Consider the following 9,424-nt stretch of genomic DNA (forward strand, 5'->3'; position numbering starts at 1 on the left):
TCTAATCACTGCTGACCAGCCAGAGCGGTCAGGGCCAAAAATATGCCACTTCTTGGAAGATACTGAGTTTAGCCAGGAAAGCGTCTATGTGATGTCTGCCACAGCAGGGGGCTGGAGCTGACATCCTCAAAGGCATCTTTCATTCTTATTTACACATCCGACAATTTTACATGGTTATCAGGTAATGACTTTATTGAAATTATGCATCTAAATTCACTAGGCTGAAACTGACAGCACCAGATCTTCTGTTTGCAAGAAAAAAACAATAATCAGCTGGTAAAGCCTATTTTCATTAATATTTGGGATCAGATCTCACAAAATCTTGGGATTTCTCAGCTCCTTTTGATATTAACATATCAATTCAAGAGCAAGCTGGCCAGCAACATCTGTCCTTTGAAACCGAAGGGCTTACAATAGACAGAGTACAGGGATGATATTTACTTTGGAAAATGTACAGTGAAAATACGTTTATTAAACATGAAGAGATTTGGGGAGGTGTTTGAGCAATAATAAATAAAGAACACAACGAATTAAATGCATTAGATGAGAGCTTATGGCATAAGAGAAGGAATGCAGTCATCCATTCCTTCTTTCCCCCTTCAGAGTTTCCCTAAAAAATATATATATATACTGTCCACTGTTCCTGAAATTCACCCTTTTGGTGGAGTTTAAAATGAAGATCATCGTATGGAGAACATATATGGCACAGCTGATACAATCAGAAGTTTGTCAGAGAAGCAGGTCTAAAATACCATGAAGTATCAGTATTTAAAAGACAACTGGTAAGCTTTCTCCTACGGTTTAGCCTGAGTTTGCTGTGTACTCACACGGTTTCGACTGGTCTAGCGGCTGATATAAGGTAGAAATCACCAAATATACTAAAAAACACTAAAATTGTTCCTACCTATTACGCACTCTGGTGAGGAGCCCGGGCAGTCGCTCCCCGTGCCGATGCTCCCGGCACTTGGAGAGCGCTGGAGCCCCGCGGCTCCGGGCGGGACGGCCGCTGCCTCCGGGACAGAGGCGACCGCAGGGAATGGCAGGGGCAAACCCGGGCAGCGGCAAACCCGGGAGCTGCCGGCACACGGGTGTTTTAGAACACCTCCAGGACCGCGCGTCACGGCGATCACGGCGCGATCCCGCGGCACCGCTCGCTCCGACCGACGGCTCTCCCCGCCCGCGCCCGCCGGCTCCGCGCCGACGGCCGCCGCCCGCCCGGCCCCGGGGCAGCCCGGGCTCCTCACCGCCCCGTCCCTCGGCACCCACCGACCCGCCCGCGCCCCGGGACCGCCGGGCTCGGCTCCCCCTCCGCCCGCCCCGCGCTCACCTCCAACGCCGCGGGCGGAGCGGCGGGCGGCTCGGGGCCGGAGCGCGGCGCTGCCCGTGCAGGAGACGCCGCCGGCGCTGCCCGGGGCTGCGGGCGGGCGCGCACTGCCCGGCGGCGGCGGCGGCAGGAGGGTTAAATGGCGGCTGCGGGCGGCTGTCAGCGGGCGCGGGGCGGCGGCGGGCGCCGAGCGAGGGCAGCCCGCGCCCCTGGCGGCGAGGCGCTCCCGGCCCGGCCCAGCCCGGCTCTGCCCGGCCCCGCCGCGGCCGCACCGCCCTCACACGCCCGGCGGCCCCGCGGGAGAGGAGAGCCGTGAGGGGAGCGCCCCACCCGTGCGGGGGCTGGCCCCGTGAGGGCCCTGCGGCAGCCCCGGCACGGTGCGTGCGGTTTGTATGGCAGCCGTGCGAGGAGCACTTGGTCTGCTCAGCCTGGAGACGAGGAGACTGAGCGGAGGCCTCACCGCAGCCACAGCTTCATCACGATGGGATGCAGAAGGGCAGACGCAGATCTTTTCTCTGTGATAGGACCCATGGGAATGGGCTGAGCTTGTGTCTGGGAAGGTTTCGGTAGGATGTCAGGAAAAAGTTCATCGTCCAGAGGCTGGCTGGGCACTGAAACAGCTCCCCAGGGCAGTGGTCACAGCACCAGCCTGACAGAGTTCAGGCAGCGTTCGGACAGTGCTCTCAGGCACACGGTGTCACCCTTGGGGATGGCCCTGTGCAGGCCAGGAGCTGGACTCGCTGATCCTTGCGGGTCTCTTCCAACTCAGCATACTCCGTGAAATTCACTCCCCTCCCGCTGGGCGTTGGTGAGGGCAACCTGCCCAGGCACGGGCTGGCGCGTCTGAGCCGGGCTGGTTGACGACTTGGGAAGAGAGTGGTGGGCAGACAGGAGACCGCTCTCCAGAGTCAGCGAGTCAGCTTGCAGGAGTGGAGATGGAGCTTCACACAGGCAAGAGCAGCACCAGCTCCTTGATGTGCCCACCTGCAGCTGCGGTCACATATATGTGGGTACTTGTCATGTCCAGTGTTCATGGATCATGTTCAGGAGCTGTTGTTATGTAACTATCCTCGTGCAGAGACTTCTTTAAGGAAAGCCCTTTCAATCCGTTTTTATGCAACAGACTAATTTATCTCAAACTGTTGTTAAATTTATTTGCGTGGCATAAACTCTGCGATTTAAATACAGACCAATGGATACCAACATGCCCACAAAGATAGGAAAGGATTTTAAGGAGCACTTATATTAGACAGTGTTACATGTAATGAATTTTCCTCCTTTCCCTCATTCATTTGTGGTAAAGGCCCAAGAGGAAGGAATAGTTAGCTTTTGGTGTTCAGAATTAAAAACAGACTAAAGGGTACCTCCTAGTTAACTTGTATCATCTGTATGACTGAGAAAACACTATTCCACACAACACGGGTCTGTCTCTCTGCCCCAAGTGAGTGTTGAGACCAAACAGCTGCTTAGGTTCTTGCCCACTGCTGTTGCTGGACTGTGATCAACCTGCTGCTGAACCCCTTTCCTGTATGCTAGCTGGGGTCTGTGATGGTTAATGCTTCACAGGCACACTGCCATCTGGAGTACTGACAAAGCCTTTGGGAGAGCAATATAAACCCTTGCTGAGGAACTCAGACTGTATTCTGGACAATGAAAAGGGAGTTATTGTGTGTAATAAGGATTATCTGGGCTGTTTTTAAACATTTTATTTTGAACAATCCAAATTCTAAATATTCTCCTTGTTTGTTTTAATAGAAGTGCGTACAATTGGGCGTTTTTAACTTGCCTGCCTTTTATTGTAGGTAAGATTTTGTTTGATGTTTTGGAGGATACAGACAAGTGTGTATTCAGTCTAATAAGTGAAGGATGCTGCAGTTTTTCACCAGACACTCGCAACTACCTGTGCTGTTACATGTCTTGTGGTGAGATTGGGCAATGCTTCCTTTGAATGCTGAGAAGCTTCCTGTGTCAATGTCTGGTCCTGGTCTCTGTGACTGGCAGCAAGAACTCAGCTTCAGGCAGTGCCACTGTAGAGGTGCTAAGTGCAGAGGTGTGTAGTCCTGCCAGGAGCATCTTTCTCATTGATCATGGAAGGTACCAGCTAGCACAAGCGACTGCACTGTGGCACTGGGTCTGGTTTGAATGAAACAGGAAATAAATCACACATGGTAATAAAGAAGACAATACTGTATGTAGATTCCAAATGATGGAGAAGCTCAGAGAAGAGAAAGAGTGAGGTGAATGAAACATCTACTCTGAAATGTCTGCTCAAGTCCAAGACTGAAACTCCAGTCTCACTTGCTGCCTGTATTTAACATCTGAAAAATCTTACATGGGTGAATCTATTGCCAGGCTTTTTTTCCACTACTTTTGAAGATTTAATCACTAGGAAAAAAAAAAAAAGTCTTTCCTCTGTTGTAATACAGAGGAGAAAGTAAAGAAATCCATGCGGCAGGAAAGAGTCTGGAACACATGGCAAGATGTTTTAGTTGTATCACAGTATTTTGCACTTATTATAGCGCCTTTGATCCAATGGCCTTGCAGTATTTTATGAGTTACAAGTGATCTTTGATCTTTTGTTTTCCTATGCTGATGAAAAAGGCTTTGCCTTATTTTTTTTTTCTGCCAGAGTAAACTGATTTGCTGAGATTATGCTCAAACTGTAAAGTCAGAAACAAAGCCAAGACAGCAGCTCAGATCACTGAACTCCCCCTCAGTGCCTTCTTTCAGACCTGTATCGCCTTTGTGTCAACACTTTCAAAAGAGGACAGAGTCCAAAATATGGTGATTAGAAATCACAAGTTGCCCCTATGATTGTATGGTAGAAATTGTAAAGACCCCAGATAATAGGAGGATGAGCACAGGATAAATAGACAGGCTACTTTATTAAACCCTTTGAAGCACAGTGGATTATGTTTGCACATAATACACCTGCTGTGATGCTGAGGACTAAGATCTGTCTTTGTTAACATGCCATCTAAATTTCATCAGGAACATATTTTTCATTAGACTACTTCAACGGAGCTGGTCTCTGAGGCATCTGGCGAGCGCTGGATAAAATCCTTGCCATTAAAGTTGGTCTCCCTGGAGAGCGAGAAACTAATAACAGAAGGGACAGGAGAACAAGGGAGCAGACGAGTACCCATTTAGCCCACAACCAAAACGCTGAGATCTAAATTAAGTTGGACAGTGAAGGATACAAAGAGAGAGTAACCTTTAATTGCTGATCTCTAGCACCAGCTGCCGGCGTGATAAGCAAGCAGGGAGCGCAGACAGATCCCACCTGCACACAGATCCCAGGTAGCTGCTGGGCTGAGGCAGCCCGTGCGGCTGAAATGTTGATGGCAGGAAGGTCAAACAGGAAAAAGCTTCATGGCCTGTAAAAATGAGATTATGTGTTTCCCAGCTGCTGGCAGCTGTGCAGAAATCACTTGCACGTGTAGTGATGAGTGGTGCTAGAGGCTGTGGGGAGCTGCCTCTGCTTAGCCCGGCCGGAGCAACCAATCTGACTGCAGCGAGGAGCTGAAACTGGTCTGCTTGATTTTACCCCAGCCAGATTAAGGGCATTTACGTAAAGGGAACAATCACCAGATTGGCTGTGTTGGTGGTTTTCCGTGGGCATAAGGTGGTGTGCTGGTTTCTGGCTCTGTCCCCATCGCTGGCACAGTTGGGCTGGGAAGAAAAGGTCTTTTTCTTACGTTGGCATAAAAACAAGATCGTGTAGTAGCACATACTGTCCAGAGACCACCAGGTGTGAAAGCAGAATGGCTGGCTACTAAATTCTCTCTCCGCTCTGTGTAGCGGGGAGAGATGTGATTTCTATCTGTGCAAAATAGGCTAAAAGCCTTCTCTTGCTGATATTAAATTGACCTCATGCTTCCTAGGAGGAGCAGTAATAATAAGCAGGCAAGCCAGAGAAATCTGTTTGCCCTCATCCACACTGGCAATGGAGATTTAATTGTGAAACCCTCAAAGCAGTGCTGGCTAGGATACAAGACAGTCATCTGTTACAGAGAATCAAGGTAAGAGCCAAAATGGTAATATAAATATTTGGTGGTTTAGGGGGAAAATTCAAAAAGCTGTGGAAAGTGAGAAACTGAAACATGTCCTTTTGGAAACAATAGCTCTGCATTGTTCAAGAAAAAAAAAAAAAAGGTGGAGAACTGACAAGAATATGAATAATTTAATGACCAAAGGCGTAAATTAATATAAATTTAATAAAAATTTAAATTTAATAAAATAAAACATATTATTACTTTAATAAAATAGGAATTTAAATTAATAAAAATAGGTAAGAAAAGAGTGCTAAAATTGTCAAATAGTTTGAAATCAGAATCATAAAGCTGGTAAAGAATGAAGACAAGATCTGCAGTCAGCAATGCTGAGTGACAAAGATTTGTCTACTTCTAGTATAAATTTGAAACAAAAGAATGGTTGCTATTCTACGGCTATGTGAAAATTTTGACTAATCAAGTGGAGTGAAAAAGAAACACTGATGTTCAATAAATATTTCTGTTCTGGAGTAAAAAACAGATGATAAAGCCATGTTCCAGATTGGTAATAAAATACTTCCTGTACCAATGTAAGCCTGAGAATGTAAAATAAGAGCAGCTCCAGTTAAAGAAATGAAATTCAGCTGCTCTGGATAAATTTTAATCCAACAGGTTGTAATATTATTTTCCCAATCAGTTGGTCTGGAGATGCTGTGGAGGTTTCAGACCAGATGAATTACCGTGTGCGGGTTCTCATTGATTTGGTTGCTTTGTAAAGAGAGAACAGCCCTGATTTCAGAAACAGGGGTGGAAAAGCTGGTAAAAAAAGGGAGAGTAGCATCACCAACACCACTTGGCAGAAGTTGGTGGAAAATGTATTTTAGATAAATTCACAAGTTTGGTGACTAAAGAAAGTAATGTTACAATGTAATAATACTTAACATTTCCATAGAATATTTGGCTTGTAAGACCTGATATTTTCATGAAATATGCTTGTGTAGAATTAGCATATTATATTTTAAAAGGATTAGGTGTTGACTGATTCAAAATGTCCTTTTAATATGTAATTTTCATGGAGGACATATTGACCTAAAGATTTAAGCACAGATTAGGCTTTAGCAATTTAAAATTTTTTCAGAGACCTAAAAGAGGACGTAACACCATCAGTGCTCAAGTTTTCAGATAACACAGAGATTGGGAGAATGTTCAGTGATAGTGATTTGTCTTCAGAATTTACCAATCTCAGAGTAAGCAGGGCTTTAGCCAACAATACCTGTTTTAATATAGCTCCCATAACACCTATAGCTCCCATGACACCTCTAGGAACAAAGACTATGGAACTTTGTAGGATGTGTGGCTCCCTCCTGAGGAGTCATTACTTTATGAAGATTGGGAGATCAGACTGAGCTGTTTGCTAATCTTGAGCTCCCACTGTCACAGCCATGAATTCGTGCTGCTGCCACAGGTTTGGAGCAGAGAATGATGTCACCTTACTTTGACAAGCCTGAGGTATGTGCATGGGAGTGAACTGAACACGAGCACAGGTTCAAGTGTGTGTTTGACGGTGCAGGAATGCCCTCTGGGGGCATGGCTGGGGGTACAAAAACTGGGGCAACAAAGTACCTCTGCAATTAACACTTTTACTGTGGCTTTCCTTGGCCCAGTGCTAGTATTCACAACTTATGGGAGCTGTTAGGTAACTATGGAAAGCCTTTGGAAAAGCAGAAAAAAAGAACAACAGGATGGGCAAAAGGACCCCAAATGATCAATGTTTAAAAAACTGTTATATTCCAGGAGACTGGGCATGACAGGAATTCAGCTTCATAAAGCACTTACTGAATATTTGGTCTAACAGCTAGAAGACAAAGCTAAACACATTCTGATTGTGTATACCAAAATCATTTTTCCAACAGGTAATAGTCACTGGAATAATTTGCCAAGGGCTGCACTGGGATTTCCCAGAAGATGCAATCAATCCCTTGTTGTTCCTAAAGACAAGTTCTACCTCAAACACAAATTAAATAAGGGAAGTCCTACAGTTTCTGTTACCCAAGAGGTCAAGCAAGATGGTAATTAGTCTCTTCTGGCATTGTAACTTACAGAGTCCTGGTGGAAAAAGAATTTTCCTAATCTTGGACTTTCCCAAAACACTGTGGATAAAACAGTAAGAATGCAGAAAGATTAGGAACAGTCACTTTGCAGCAGTTGTGCCTAGTTCGATATTTGCACTGAAAAGACTATTTTGATTTTCACTCCAGAATGTGTTTTAATGCATTCTCCCTTCTCCCTGCCAGAGCTCAGCCATACCCAACAGACCCATTTCCAGAGCTGTTAACTAGTCAACATTTGATAATCACAAGCCTGGGTTTGAAGTCAGTGGGAGTTTTGCTGTTCTCATCTAATGGGTGGTTCAAACCAGATCTTTGCAATTTAAGGACACACCTCAAATTCTCTGTCCAGTGCTAAGTGAAACTTGGGGGAATTATGCCACACACACACAACTGCTGAGCCTGGCTGAAAAAAACAGATGTTTCTCATATACTGTGTCAAATACTGTTATATTTAGGCAACATTTAGAAAGAATTCTACCTACATGATGTGAGTCATTAAACAGTCATAGTAAATTGCTGTACAGGCAACAGACACAAATGTATTCTATGCAATTGCGCTGGCTTTTTTTGTTCTTTGTAAAAAGAGAGTGCTTCACACAGAATGTATCCTCCTGCAATTATATATATATATTTGGTGGTAGTGGTTAAAAGAAAATAACTCCTGTCTTTTAGTTTCTGGGAGTGTTCTGCATACATGAAGGAAGTTACACAGGAGCACTGATTTGACCTTTGCTTGAAAAATACAGTGAAACAGCATTTAGATTAGATCAGTCACCACCTTTACAACTTCCAGAGATAATACTGATGATAATACAAGGACATAAAATACTTGAAATTGCATTCCAGTGCAAGAAGTCTAGTCTGAGCCTTGTGGTCAGAACAGGACTAGATCCGTATCAACTATTCCATCAGTACCAGCCCTTTTTACCTTGAATTTACTGTCCATCTCTGCTGTGAGCATGGCAGAGCAGGGTTTAATGTGCTCTTTTCATCAGTAGAAAACCTCAAGTGACAGCATTCAGAGTCCAGTGGGAAAGCAGGAGACCCCAGGTCCTACCTGGTCTTTGGTGTGGAGCAGGGATATGAAGCAGTGCGGTTTCTGTTAGGCCTGCCTCTCCATGAGCGTGTGCTAACTAGCAGCTGTGGGGGTTTCTGAAACTTAAGATGTCTCAGTCACTCCTGGAATTTTTGTTTTGATGTATGTGGGTTTTTTATGGGTTTTTTGGGGGGTTGTTTTTGTTCTGTATTTTTGAATAATACCTTAATTCTGAACCACAAAGAAAAATTACTCAAGCCTGCTGGACAGGACAACTCTCAGGGAGGTGTCTGGGAGGACAGATACTTGGACTTCTACTCCAATGAAAGGATTTAAATATATATTTAAAATACAGACAAATGTTGCCAAGAGACATGTCTTGAATATTCTCTCAGCATGAATACTTGTAGCCCATTCTTTGGAGAACAGAATGATACTTGAAGTCTTCCCAGCAGGTGACTTGGAACTATAGGCTCTTGCATTTCACACGAGTGCCTGAAGGGCTGAGAGTTAGGATGAAATGGGAACTGCTAGAATATGAGAAGGAACTTGTAATTGTCAGATTTGTCAATCGAACTCAACAGAAAATACATTGGTGAAGGAGTTCCTCCCAGAGAAAACAGTGATTTCTTATCAAATCCACAAATAATTTTGAACTGCCTTTTCAGTATGTATTTTTAAAGAACTGCCCAGCTGCAAATGAGTGCCTCCCAGACTTCAGGAAGCAGGAGCCTTTACTGTTTGCAACAGGCTCCTACTGTCTTCCACTACTGTACTCATGAATTCAGGGACAATACTTCACTAATTTTAGACGCACAGCAGGCTCTTTGGACAAACTATGAAAGTTGTGTTAGAAGAACTGAGCATCAAAGAGTTTAGCTAATCAATATGCACCCACTAATTATTATGAAAGATACATTTCTGAGGATTTCCAAATGCACGTTCACATGTACTTTTCAGA

This window comes from Sylvia atricapilla, chromosome 2 (assembly GCF_009819655.1).
Source record: "Sylvia atricapilla isolate bSylAtr1 chromosome 2, bSylAtr1.pri, whole genome shotgun sequence".
Lineage (NCBI taxonomy): Eukaryota > Metazoa > Chordata > Aves > Passeriformes > Sylviidae > Sylvia > Sylvia atricapilla.